This window comes from Hemitrygon akajei, chromosome 12, assembly GCF_048418815.1.
Source record: "Hemitrygon akajei chromosome 12, sHemAka1.3, whole genome shotgun sequence".
NCBI classification, from domain to species: Eukaryota; Metazoa; Chordata; class Chondrichthyes; order Myliobatiformes; family Dasyatidae; genus Hemitrygon; species Hemitrygon akajei.
In genome coordinates this window covers 79,051,509-79,064,614 of record NC_133135.1, presented here as the reverse complement: position 1 = coordinate 79,064,614, position 13,106 = coordinate 79,051,509, and the positions used below count along the sequence as shown (strand labels likewise).

General features: G+C 42.6%; 1 protein-coding gene across 13 annotated transcripts in view; it reads right to left on the bottom strand.

Annotated features, from left to right (window-relative positions):
* The window catches only part of prrc2c (proline-rich coiled-coil 2C), a 98,971-nt gene extending 87,971 nt beyond the window's left edge, over positions 1 to 11,000 (bottom strand). For 12 of the 13 annotated variants that reach the window (XM_073063562.1, XM_073063570.1, XM_073063568.1 and 9 more), the window contains exon 1: positions 10,780 to 10,999. The gene's annotated coding sequence lies outside the window, so the exon portion shown is untranslated. Of the gene's footprint in view, positions 1 to 10,779 lie in introns of all 13 variants that reach the window. The other variant, XM_073063569.1, reaches the window with a different exon arrangement.
* Between the last annotated feature and the right edge of the window lie 2,106 nt (positions 11,001 to 13,106).

The following is a 13,106-nucleotide window of genomic DNA, read 5'->3' as shown; positions in this document are numbered from 1 at the left end:
GGGGGAACAATCACAGATGGGACTGCCTTCTGATTTGCAGTACTGATTTCTGAACAATTGGTCTCTCAATTGCAAGCTTCTAAAAGCTTAAGGAAAAATCTCCAGCGGCATAACTAACTATATGACCCATGTTCATAACGTCACAGCTTTTATACTCATACAACAGACATCCTTTGGAAGCTGCCTGGTCTATTACTAATATTGTTCTTTAGGTGAATGCCTAGACACTAGTAACAGCTGTCCTAATATCCTCAGGATCAGCCAACATAGACTCCAACACTTTCCCAACCACTGAGGTTAGGTTTACTAGCCTATAATTACCTTTGAATAACACCTGGACCTAACTCTCACTTTGCTATCTGGGCACTTTTGTGCTAGATTACAGATGAGCACCACTGTACAACTTCAATAGTTCTCTACCTCTGGCTTCCCTTTTATTAGATTTGATACATTGATCTCAGCTTTAACCTTGAGTTTTTATATTCCTTCAACTGTTTATTTTGGCTGTTTGTCCTCTCACACATAACACTAACGAACCTCCATTTTGTCCTATTCAACATTTCCATAACTGATTCATTAAACTGCAATAGCAAATCCATTCTTACTGGCTTTCTACAAGTCTTCCTTCCTCCAGACTTGAGCCTGCACTCACTAGAATTTAGAAGAATGTGGAGGTTCTCATTGAAACCTACCAAATGTTGAAAGGACTAGATTGAAAAAGATCTTGTATCAAAATCATTGTCTCGACAGAGACCTATCTGATACTTTTAATGAAGCTTTCCAGCGCCTTCCACCACAGCAGCTTAAAGAGAAAAGATATCAATAGGAAAGTATGACTTTATGGTGCAACATATCGCACCAATCCATATACACTTTCCTACTGACACACTTAACACTGTTCAGCACTTTAAAATCCTTATTCACCTGCCCACATGAGAAACGCTGCACAATTTTTTCCCCACATTTTAATTTTTCTCCCGTTGTCTCATTGTCTGATTCAAAAGCCTTCACTTTGGAGCTCTAGCCAAAGCCTCAATTCACCATGTCTTTGCTTGCGTTACCAACTTGCGTCCAGCTTTGACGCCACTGTCCACATTAAGACAATTACATGTTCATCTTGTTTTTATTAATGAGCTTAATCATTGCCAGTTACATCTAGACAACATAGAACTACAAGTTGTACTATCCTTTGCAAAATATCCCAGAATCAAAGGTAACTTCCAATTTTTTTAAAAAAAAGTCTTCATAGACTATCCTCGTCTTAACATCATGTGAGGAAGCAATGACCTCAGCTATCTGACACTTCAGTCTTCCCATTCTGTAAAGCCGAACATCAAGGACTCACTGTAGAACTGGTGATTCCTTAACATACAACTTCTGAATTCACAATGCCCATAACTCCATTTCATTCTAGTTCCACCAAGCTGCTGACCACTCAGCTTTACGTTATGGTATTCAGTCTAAAATGTACTCTGATTACATACTTATCTTCATGATCACTCAGGTTTATTAAATAAACTTCTGTCCTCTTAAATTCCTACTGTTCCTCCAAAAATCCATGAATAATGTAAAATCCCAAATATATGCACGTGTTTCCCTCTATTCCAAATTTCCTTCAAATAAAAATTCCCCATCCTGGTACAGTTAGGGAATAGCCCATAAAGATCATAAATAACTAATTTAGAATGTTTTCAATCCCTTTGCCACATTTTCTACTGTTGTTCTTTAACAATACCCAAATAAATGAGATACCTTTATCTAGTTTCTGTCTTACCTATCTGGAGCAAAAGAATTAAAATTGCTATTACTTCCCCTTCCTGGATCACAGTCGAGTTGTGAAACTTGCTCTGGATTCTCAGATTGCTCATTCCTTATCAACATTATTTGAATATGCTTTATTTTATGCGGAGGATACTCATTTCTACTCAACCTCAAGTTGTCTACCAATGCATGATATTTAGCATCACACCTGTTAACTGAGCATTGAGAAAAGTAGTAGCAATGGCCTCCAACTCAATGCTGTGATGATCCAGATAATTGCTCTGCATTCTCAGTCTAGCACTGAACTGTCTTGATGTATTGGATCTCCAGAATAGCTTTCAGCTTAAAAAGCTCACCTTGCTCTACCTACATTCTTCCAAATCTAGCATCTTGCACATACAAATTTAATCAATGGGCCAAGTATTTTGCGCTAGCACTTCTACCCTAAAACCTCTCAGTTGCTCTTTTCCCTTGGCCTCTCCAGCCATCTCCTTAGTGACCCTTTAAAACATTTGTTTCAGTTCAATGTCAAATGTTGATCAATAGCGGTTAGGAAAATTAGAGGGGGATTGGGATTTGCTCTGCAAACCACCACAGGCACAATGGGCTGAAAAAGCCAATCAACTCTGCCCGAGGAAGTATGTAATAAATATGATGTCACTACTTTGAATGAGTTATTACACAAGTTGTTGACCATACCATAAATACTCTTAGGAAAAGAGAACTGTTCCACAAATGAGAACAATACCCATACATGAATAGGATTAAATGAAGATTTTAAAATAATACAAAGATGAATTTAAAGTAGAGAGAGAAAGAGACACCAACAGTGGTCATGTTAAAACTACTGCACATGGGTATAAAAGTAATCAAAATAAATGAAATACTGAAATGTCTCAAAACCGTAAAGAACATGAAGCATTATCTTGAGTTTAACCTACACAAGCCTCCAACTTATCAAAGTATATCAATGGGAACTATTTTCTCATCCTGTGTTCATCCAGGTTCTAAGAAGTTGCAACTTAAAAACAAGGATACAATGCTTACATTGTACGAGGCCTTGGTAAGATTCCAACCAAAAGTATTACATTCAGAATGGGCACCAAAGTTCAAGCAAATTTTGGTCTTCAAAAAGCTAAAATGGACTACAATATCCAAGTTTCAAAGCTTGAATTATGTGGTTATGTTCCATAAATAGTATGTATTGATGAGAATTAATGTGGTTGAGGTGGTAATTTAACTGAAGCACTCCTATCATAATGTCTTCAGGGATTATCACAGAACAAGAAAGCATCTACTAAAATTTAACAGAAAACAATTTTAGCGCAATCCAAAGGCTAACAGAATACAGTACTCAATTTCAAGAGGATTGGACATATGCTGATTTTGTTTTAAAATGTTACCAGTTATATCCAAGATGGAATTCTGTTCAACTCTGAAGCCAGACATCAAGGACACGCTTAACTGAGATCGCTGAAGAGAGCTACTAAAAGCAGTGTAGCTGTGTGCAGATACTGAGGCTACATCCACACTAGACTGGATAATTTTGAAAACGCCAGTTTCACGCAAAAATGATAGGCGTCCACACTGTGCGTTTTTAAAAATATCTCTGTCCACATTAAAACGGAGATTTTGGCAAATCTCCTCCTACTGCGAATGCGCAGGACACATCCACCGAAAACAAGCGACATGTTTGGTGTCGAATCTTGCTGTGAAAGATGGTGAGTGTTTGTGCAGTTACAGACTAGAAAAACTTAAACGATGGGCAGCTGTTGGTTCTCGCGCAGGAGGACTTAAAACTAAAAAAAACAAATTCTGAAACGTATGGAGGCAACCGACAGGGAGTTCACGGACAGTATGACCCAGCTGACAACGAACACTGGAAAACTGACAAACTCTGTTGCATTAATAAAACTGCTTGTTAAATGTGTAAAACATGTCTGCATCAGTATTATCTTGTATTTCCATACAAAGTTACATTAGGCTGTTACACATCTACTGTCAGAGAAGTATTTGCATATATAGGTAAACCACCTTCATACAAGCAAGGCCAGAAAACAGGGCAAAGTGAGTATACTTATTTATTCAGTAAGTTATGGGTCAAAGTATTTGCTGAGTACATTTTTAACTCTTCTGGCTTCAGTCTTGTTGCCGTCTGTTCTGAAATTGTTAGGTTGCGTTCAAGAAAACAATGAAATGGCGCGCTGCCGTCTGACAGCGTTTTCAGATTTCTCCAGTTACCCTGTCCACACTGATCTGCCGAATCAGCATTTTCAAAAATACCCACCCTGGAAAGCATTTCTGAAAAGCTCCGATTTCGGGGGATGAAAACGCCATTTTAGTGTGGATGGAGGGTCAAAACAAAGAGAAAAAGCTTCAGTTACGGACTTATCCGGTGTAGTGTGGACGTAGCCTGAGATTGCTTTTCATACACCACAGTACTGCTTTCTTCACAAGGCCTTTTGTAATTCTAAATAAGGTGATAACGTGAAATTACTTGAGGGAGTGGAAGAAATGTAGGAAGAAAGATGTGTGTTTTATGTGTGCACATAGATTTGATTACTGGAAGACAGATTTAAATTCACTGCAAGAACCAGAAGCACAATGACTTAAAAAGAGAGCAGCAAGCTATGATGATCTGAAATACATTACAGTCGGTCCTCCTTATCCGTGGATTCCGCATGTGCAGAGTCAACCAACCACGGAGCGGGAAAACCCGGAAGTTCTCTCTCCAGCAATTGCTATTTGAGCATATACAGACTATTTTTTCTTGTCATTATTCCCTAAACAATACAGTATAACTACTATTTACATAGTATTTACATTGTATTAGGTATAAGTAATCTAGAAATGACTTAAAAGTACAGGCAGTCCCTGAGTTCTGAACGAGTTTCGTTCCTGAGTCTGTCTTTAAGTCGGATTTGAAGTCGGAACAGGTACATCCGGTATTATTTAGCGTCAGTTAGTCAAACGTTTTTCTTAGTATATAGTACATATTTTACCTTTCTATACATATAAAACACTTAAGAAACATATGTATTTCAATAATTAAGCCACTTAGTAATAATTGTAGCTTTCATCAGGGCAGAGCCTTTCACATGCTCCATTAAAATTGTTTCGATCGTTGACTGACTGTAGCCTAACGCTTTTCCAATGACCGATGGCATTTCACCTCTTTCCGATCGCTTTATTACTTCCATCTTATTTTCAATTGTGATTATTTTAGTGAACAGAAACACTGCGGATTCAGAGCTGCACCGCCAGGTCCTAATGTCCACCGCACTGAGCCAGGTTAAATAAGGGTCTTGAGCATCCGCGATTTTTGGTATCCGCGGGGGGGGGGGGGGGGGGGGGGTCTTGGAACCAATCCCCCACAGGTAAGGAGGGCTGACTGTACTTAAAAGAGATGGAACCAGATTCTTTCCCTCTGCCATCCGATTCCTAAATGGATATTGAACCCCTGAACACTACCTCACTTTAATATATATTATTTCTGTTTTTTTAATATGATTTTTGATTTATTTAATATATGTATATTTTAAATGATTTATTTGTTTATTTATCTTTCTTTCTGCTATATTATTCTTGATTAGCCAGGGCATCAAAGGGTATGGGTTGAAAGCAGGAGACTGGGGATGACTGGAAGAATTGGACCAGTGGAGCAGACTCTATGGGCTGAATAGCCTACTTCTGCTCTATATCTTATGGTCTTATTATGTATTGCATTGAGCTGCTGCTGCTAAGTTAACAAATTTCACGTCACATGCCGGTGATAATAAACCTGATTCTGAGGTTCAACACATTCAACAAAACAAAAACAAAGGGAATTAGATGAGTACTTAATAGAGAAAAGTTGCAGTGGCTGAGGTGTGGGTGAAACAGACAGACCCAGCAATGCTAATTTGATATCTTTCGAATATCCAGACATGATGTACAAAATAATTTTCTCCTCTAGCTTCATGCCATACAGTCAATGAAATGAAGGTAACATAAACTGGTCAAACTGAAATTATGAAGGCAGACCATTAAGTGGCTTGAATAATCAAAGGTAAACAACAGCAAAGTACTTGCTACAGAATAATAGCAAAACATAATAGTTTATCCAGTATCTAAAGTCAAAAGAAACAGGTTTGTTACAGATTATCTAAAAGTAAACAAGTGGCTCAAAGGAATATTTGGATTCTTGGAATGTAAATGTAAATGTTGTGACTCCCGTCTCCCCTTCCCCCACCACCACTATGCAATCCCCTCACCCTCAGATCCCATCGTCAGCTCCTGGGCCCTCAGAGGCTCCATCTTCCTCTCACCCCAACCCTTCCCTCTCCACTGACACTACCAGCCTCCCTCCCCCCTCTGATCCCATCTCTCATCCATTCCCTCCGACCTTCAACTCTCTGAGGCAGAGCACTCTGTCCTCATTAAGGGCCTCATCTTTGTCCCCCTTCGCCCACACCTCAGTGAGTTCTGCGTACGCCATGACGCTGAACTTTTCTTCCGCCGGCTCCGTCTCTGAGCTTACTTCTTTGACAAGGACTCTCCTACCCCCCACCGAGGACCCCTTCTCCCATCTTCAACCCTCCTCCTCTTCATGGACACCCCGCTCTGGTCTTCTGCCTGCTCTGGATCTCTTTATTGCTAATTGCCGACGGGACATCAACCATCTTGACTTCACCACACCCTGTTCCAATTCCAACCTCACTCCTTCCGAACGCTCTGCTCTCCGCTCCCTCCGCACCAATCCCAACCTCACTATAAAACCTGCTGATAAGGGGGGAGCTGTTGTTGTCTGGCGTACTGACCTCTACCTGGCCGAGGCACAGCGACAACTCTCTGATACCTCCTCTTATTTACCCCTTGATCATGATCCCACTAAGGAGCACCAGGCCATTGTCTCCTATACCATCACCAACCTTATCAGCTCTGGGGATCTCCCATCCACTGCCACCAATCTCAAAGTTCCCACACCCCACACTTCCCGTTTCTACCTCCTACCCAAGATCCACAAACCTGCCCGTCCAGGTAGACCTATTGTCTCAGCTTGCTTCTGCCCCACTGAACTCATTTCTGCATACCTTGACACTGTCTTATCCCCCCTTGTTCAATCTCTTCCCACCTATGTTCGTGACACTTCTCATGCTTTGAATTTTTTCAATGATTTTAAGTTCCCTGGCCCCCACCATCTTATTTTCACTACCTCCATCCCCCACCAAGATGGTCTCCAAGCTCTTCGCTTTTTTTTGGATTCCAGACCTAACCAATTCCCCTCTACCACCACTCTCCTCCGTCTAGCAGAATTAGTTCTTACTCTCAATAATTTCTCCTTTGGCTCCTCCCACTTCCTCCAAACCAAGGGTGTAGCCATGGGCACCCGTATGGGTCCCAGTTATGCCTGCCTTTTTGTTGGCTTTGTGAAACATCCCCCTCTTTTCCTTTGCTACATCAACGACTGCATTGGCGCTGCCTCTTGCACACATGCTGAGCTCGTCGACTTCATTAACTTTGCCTCCAACTTTCACCCTGCCCTCAAATTTACCTGGTCCATTTCCGACACCTCCCTCCCCTTTCTTGATCTTTCTGTCTCCATTTCTGGAGACGGCCTATCTACTGATATCTACTATAAGCCTGCAGACTCTCACAGCTACCTGGACTATTCCTCTTCCCACCCTGTCTCTTGCAAAAAGGCTATCCCCTTCTCACAATTCCTCCATCTCAGCCGCATCTGCTCTCAGGATGAGGCTTTTCATTCCAGGACGAAGGAGATGTCTTCCTTTTTTAAACAAAGGGGCTTCCCTTCATCCACCATCAACTCTGCTCTCAAACGCATCTCTCCCATTTCCCGCACATCTATCCTCACCCCATCCACCCGCCACCCCACTCGGGATAGGGTTCCCCTTGTCCTTACTTACCACCCCACCAGCCTCCAGGTCCAACATATAATTCTCCGTAACTTCCGCCACCTCCAACAGGATCCCACTACCGAACATATTTTCCCTCCCCCCACTTCTGCTTTTCGCAGGGATCGCTCCCTACCCGACTCCCTTGTCCACTCCCCCCCCCCCCCCCCATCCCTTCCCACCGATCTCCCTCCTGGCACTTATCCTTGTAAACGGAACACCTACACCTGCCCTTACACTTCCTCCCTCACCACCATTCAGGGCCCCAGACAGTCCTCCCAGGTGAGGCGACACTTCACCTGTGAGTCCGCTGGTGTGGTATACTGCGTCCAGTGCTCCCGGTGTGGCCTTTCATATATTGGTGAGATCTGACGCAGACTGGGAGACCGTTTCGCTGAACACCTACGCTCGGTCCGCCAGAAAAAGCAGGATCTCCCAGTGGCCACACATTTTAATTCCACGTCCCATTCCCATTCTGATATGTCTATCCATGGCCTCCTCTATTGTCAAAATGAATCCAAACTCAGGTTGGAGGAACAACACCTTATATACCGGCTGGGTAGCCTCCAACCTGATGGCATGAACATTGACTTCTCTAACTTCCGTTAATGCCCCTCCTCCCCTTCTTACCCCATCCCTGACATATTTAGTTGTTTGCCTGTTCTCCATCTCCCTCTGGTGCTCCCCCCTCTTTCTTTCTCCAGAGGCCTCCCGTCCCATGATCCTTTCCCTTCTCCAGCTGTTTCACTTTTGCCAATCACCTTTCCAGCTCTTAGCTTCATCCCACCCCCTCCGGTCTTCTCCTATCATTTCGCATTTTCCCCCTCCCCCCACTACTTTCAAATCTCTTACTATCTTTCCTTTCGGTTAGTCCTGATGACGGGTCTCAGCCCGAAACGTTGACAGCGCTTCTCCCTATAGATGCTGCCTGGCCTGCTGTGTTCCACCAGCATTTTGTGTGTGTTGTTGTAAAATATTGAAAAATGGTTAAGGACTAACAGGGGATATATGTAACATCTCTAATGTAGCTATATATAATTGAGCTATTGGAACTGTGCTCCATCCAATGATCAAGGCTTGGACAAAAAAGGTTGAAAGCTTCCTACAGGTTGAAACACTCTAGACCGGCATTCTGTAGTTTGGCAACTCTTGTTACCCATTACATTTTGAATCTGTAATACAGATGGATAACAATTAACTAATTCTTTCTAAGATCCAAAACTAACCAAAATTTGTTAGCCTAAAGCTTATCAACCTTACCAGTGCAAATTTTGCAATCTCAGCTGAAAGCCTTTCTCAGTCAGGAAAATTTAGGATTACTGACAGTTTCTGGAACTCTTGTGAACTGGGAAATGTTTTATTTAAAAAAGAAGAGTTCTCCTGCTCAGGTTAAGATAATTAAGGTTAATTTCTGTGGCTCAGAAACAGTTGGATTCCAACTGTGCTGGACTAGAGGGCAGTAGTAACAAATTCCTATAACAAAACCAGAAAAAGTACAAAAAGTGCATGTTTTCAGTATACATGAACAATACAGAAATGCAGATTAGATTATAAAACTCCCATAGTCAACCATTCAGATACTACCTCAAAATTCATTCCAGGAGTAAAAAAAGAGTAAACTAGTGATAATTTTTGGGTCATGGTATCCTGCAATACAAAGATGAGTGAAGCCAAGAATCAACCCTGGAAAAAGACAATTGCCAAGTAACAAATAGTTAATAACCAAAAATAATCTGAAGGAACTCAGTGGATCAAAAAAAACACTGCATCAGGACTGTGCTGAAACAATGACAATTCCTTTCCTCCCACAAATGCTGCTGGATCTACTAAATTCTTCCAACAGATTGTTTGTTGCTCCAAATTCCATCATCAGCAAACTTCTGTGAAACTGAAGAGTTAAATGCTTCAGTAACGAATCAGACAAAAATTTAAAGGGGCACATTACTTATCACCTTTTTGTCAATGACCAACATGACTACAAAATCAAGAAAGTATTAGTCACATTCTGACTCTGCCTATCTGCATAACTGGACAATAACCAGAAGGAAATGCTGACCAATACTTCCTGGCGATTCCAATGATCTTTTAAAGTACAAACTGAAGGTCTGTTTCAGGATCAACCTATTCTGCAGTTTGAAACGTAGCTAAACTAAACGGGGTTACAAAATTCCGTGGCTAATTGTGGACATTTAAAATCTACAAGTTTGCTCCAAAACGCCAAAATTGATTACCTTTTAATAATCTTTAATAAATATTAATATATCTGCTTGCGGACATGTTTTATTGCTTTCATAAACACGGTCTGCAATTACATAAGTAAACAGTTGGCAAGATGATAAACAGCGGAAATGCGAAAATATTAATGAACGTTAGAACACCGCTTTCGCAGTTGTACACTTAAAAAGATTACATTTGGTTTGAGGGACATCTTATTACATTTACTCACAATACTGGGCAACTTCTATTGGCATCGAAGTACAGAACACGAAAAGGAACGTCTTCTGCCACTTCGGTCATGAAGACATTCTTAAAAGGAACCTGACAAACTTCCTAAATTATTACAATAGATATTTCATTTAGATGTACTAATTTAAAAGAAAACTAAAAGACCACTCTAAAACAGTATGTGCGTGTTGGGGAGGGGTGAAGAGAGATTGGGGAGAGAAAGAGGGTGAAACAAAGCTGTAAATCCGTCTTCCTCGTTCCTCTTCTCACAGATCCTAACCTGAAATGTACTTTCGATACGAAACTCAAGGCTACTTAAAAAAATTCTCGACGCACACAGACAAGTAATGCGTAGGACTGAAACAAAGCTTGGGGAACAAATCTGGCCTCGGTGTAAAGTTTGATGATGGGGAAGGGGGGGGGGGTGAAGGAGATTGATGGTGAACAGGCTTCGAGACAAAGCTGCAGTGCGTCAACCATCAGTACTTCCCCACCGTAAATAACTCAGCTGCGCACTCTCAGCCCCACCGGCAGGCTCACCCCTACGTTACAGGAAGGAGCTGCGAGGTAGCATAAGCTTGGGCCGCAGATCGAGAGGCGGCTGAACGGGCGAGATGCCGCGGACTGCAGACTCCGAGGCCCCAACCCGGCTACTGGGCCCAGGCTCCACTCGCCTTACCTCGCCGTCTGCTGCTGGCGTGTTCTCTTGTTTCGCTTTCTCTTCTGCGGGGGGTGGGGAAGAAAAACCCGAAAGTCGGCGAGTTTTCAGGCCGGCCGGGCGCCACTGAACCCGGCGTGCTGCGCTTCTGAGGACCTCCGTGCACCTCGCTCGTCTTCCTTTCTCCCCACTACCACTCACTCGCATTAACCGCGGATCCGCACTGGCAAAGATGGCCGTCCGCCAGAAGCCGGCGGGTCAACGTCAGCGCGCTGCCGGTAAACGCACGCTTGCGTGCGTCATTACGTGCGGACTCCCACGCTCCTCGTAGACGTCACCGTTTCCGGCCCAGCCTGCCAACGCAAGGCGGGGCGGGGTAAAGGTTGTTGGGTTACTACAGCGAGTGATTCCATCCATCAGTCTGATGAGGTGTTCATGCAATTTGGAATGTACTCTGTATTCTTTTAATAATGAGCCCTCCGCCTTGGCATTTGAAATAAGTACAAGTCGTGGTTGCTGACGGCCTTCTACCAGTTCTGTATGAACTATTCGGTATAACACCGTCCTTAGTTTCTCAGAGTGTGAAGGAGATTCTGCATGTCACCGAATACTAACATTTCTACAGATGTACTGTTGCAGGTTTCCTAACTGATCTGGTACAGAAATTATAAAAAGGTGCAAGAGCTGTGAACTCAGGCCAGTACATCCCTCCCCACATCAATCATGAGGCACTTGCTCAAGAAAGCAACACCTTTCATTAAATTTCCCCCATCCGGGCCATGCCATCTTGCAGCTGTGTCAGGATGGAGCCAGCGATTAACAGTGACGTCTTGCACACAGTTCACGAATACTTAATCTGTCATAAAATATATTTCTACTACAAGTCTGTGTACGACTGGAGCCTGTAATTCACATTTTGGGCCGACTAGGTGATCTGGTGCTTTCGCTACCTCGGAAGAAATTTGCGGAGGTTGAGAACAGAGTATCCAGCCTCGTGGTGCAAACCCATGACCGGCTCCATTAATCACCAATTAAAGCTTTGAGCAAGATTGAAATCAGCAAGGATGAGAGTGGAAGGTAAGCTGGTGTTCAGCACTGTCTGCCTCTGTTTGACCAGTCTCCCTCTCCTTCTGGCTTGCTGCTGCTGGAGGAAGGTGCAGGAGTATTGGGTTTTGGGCAATGTTTGATTAGTGCAGTTTGGGGATTGGACTAGTTTTTAGAGAACTCTGCAGTTCAGAAATTGGAGGTGCAAAGGGACTTTGGAGATCTAGTGTAGGATTCCCTAAGAGTTAACTTGTAGGTTGAATCAGTAGTGAAGAATGCAAATGCAATGTTAGCATTACTTTCAAGAGAACTAGAATTTAAAGCAAGCATATAATGCTGAGTCTTTGTAAGGCATAGAACAGACAGTATTTGCAGTAATGTGAGCAGTTTTGGGCGCTATATCTAAGAATGGATGTGCGGGCATTGGAGAGGGTCCAGTGGAGGTTCACGAGAATAATCCGGGCAATGAATGAGTTAACATACGAGGAGCACTTGATGGCTCTGGGCCTGTACTTGTTGAAGTTGAGAATAATGAAGGGTGGGTTTCATTGAAACCTACTGAAAATTGAAAGACCTAGTTAGAGTGGATGTGATGAGGATGTTTCCGATAGTGGGAGAGGCTAGGATCAGAGGGCACAGCTTCCTTTAGAACAGAGATGAGAAGGAATCTGTTTCGTCAAAGGGTGGTTAATCTGTGGAATTCATTATCACGGATGTGGTGGAGGCAAGTCATTGGGTATATTTAAAGTGGAGGGAAAGGAGGCCAAGATCGTATGGCAGAGCAAATTTGATGGGCCTATGTCTGCTCCTATGTCTTATGGACTAGTCATAGAACTATACAGCATGAATACAGACAGGTCTTTTGACCCAAATTGTCAATGATGACCAAGTTGCATAACTGAGCTAGTCACATTTACCTCCATTTGGCCCTTATCCCTCTCAACCTTTCCTATACATTTTCCTGTTCAAATGTCTTTTAAATGTAATAATTGTATCCACCTCTACCAGTTTCCCTGGCAATTCATTGCATTATGTAACCATCCTATACAGAAAAAGGTGTTCCTGGCGTCCCTTATAAATCTTTCCCCTCTCTCTTTATAGCTCAGCCCTCTAGTTTTAGACTCCCCTGCCTGAGAAAATGGCTGTAATTATTCGCCTGTTCATGCTCCTCATGATTTTATAAAATTCTTCAAGATCATCCCTCTGGCTTCTATGCACCAAAGGTAAAGTCCTTTTCTAACCAGCCTCTCCTTATAACCTTCCATTACCAGTAGCATCCTTGTAAATGTTTTTTTCACCCTTGC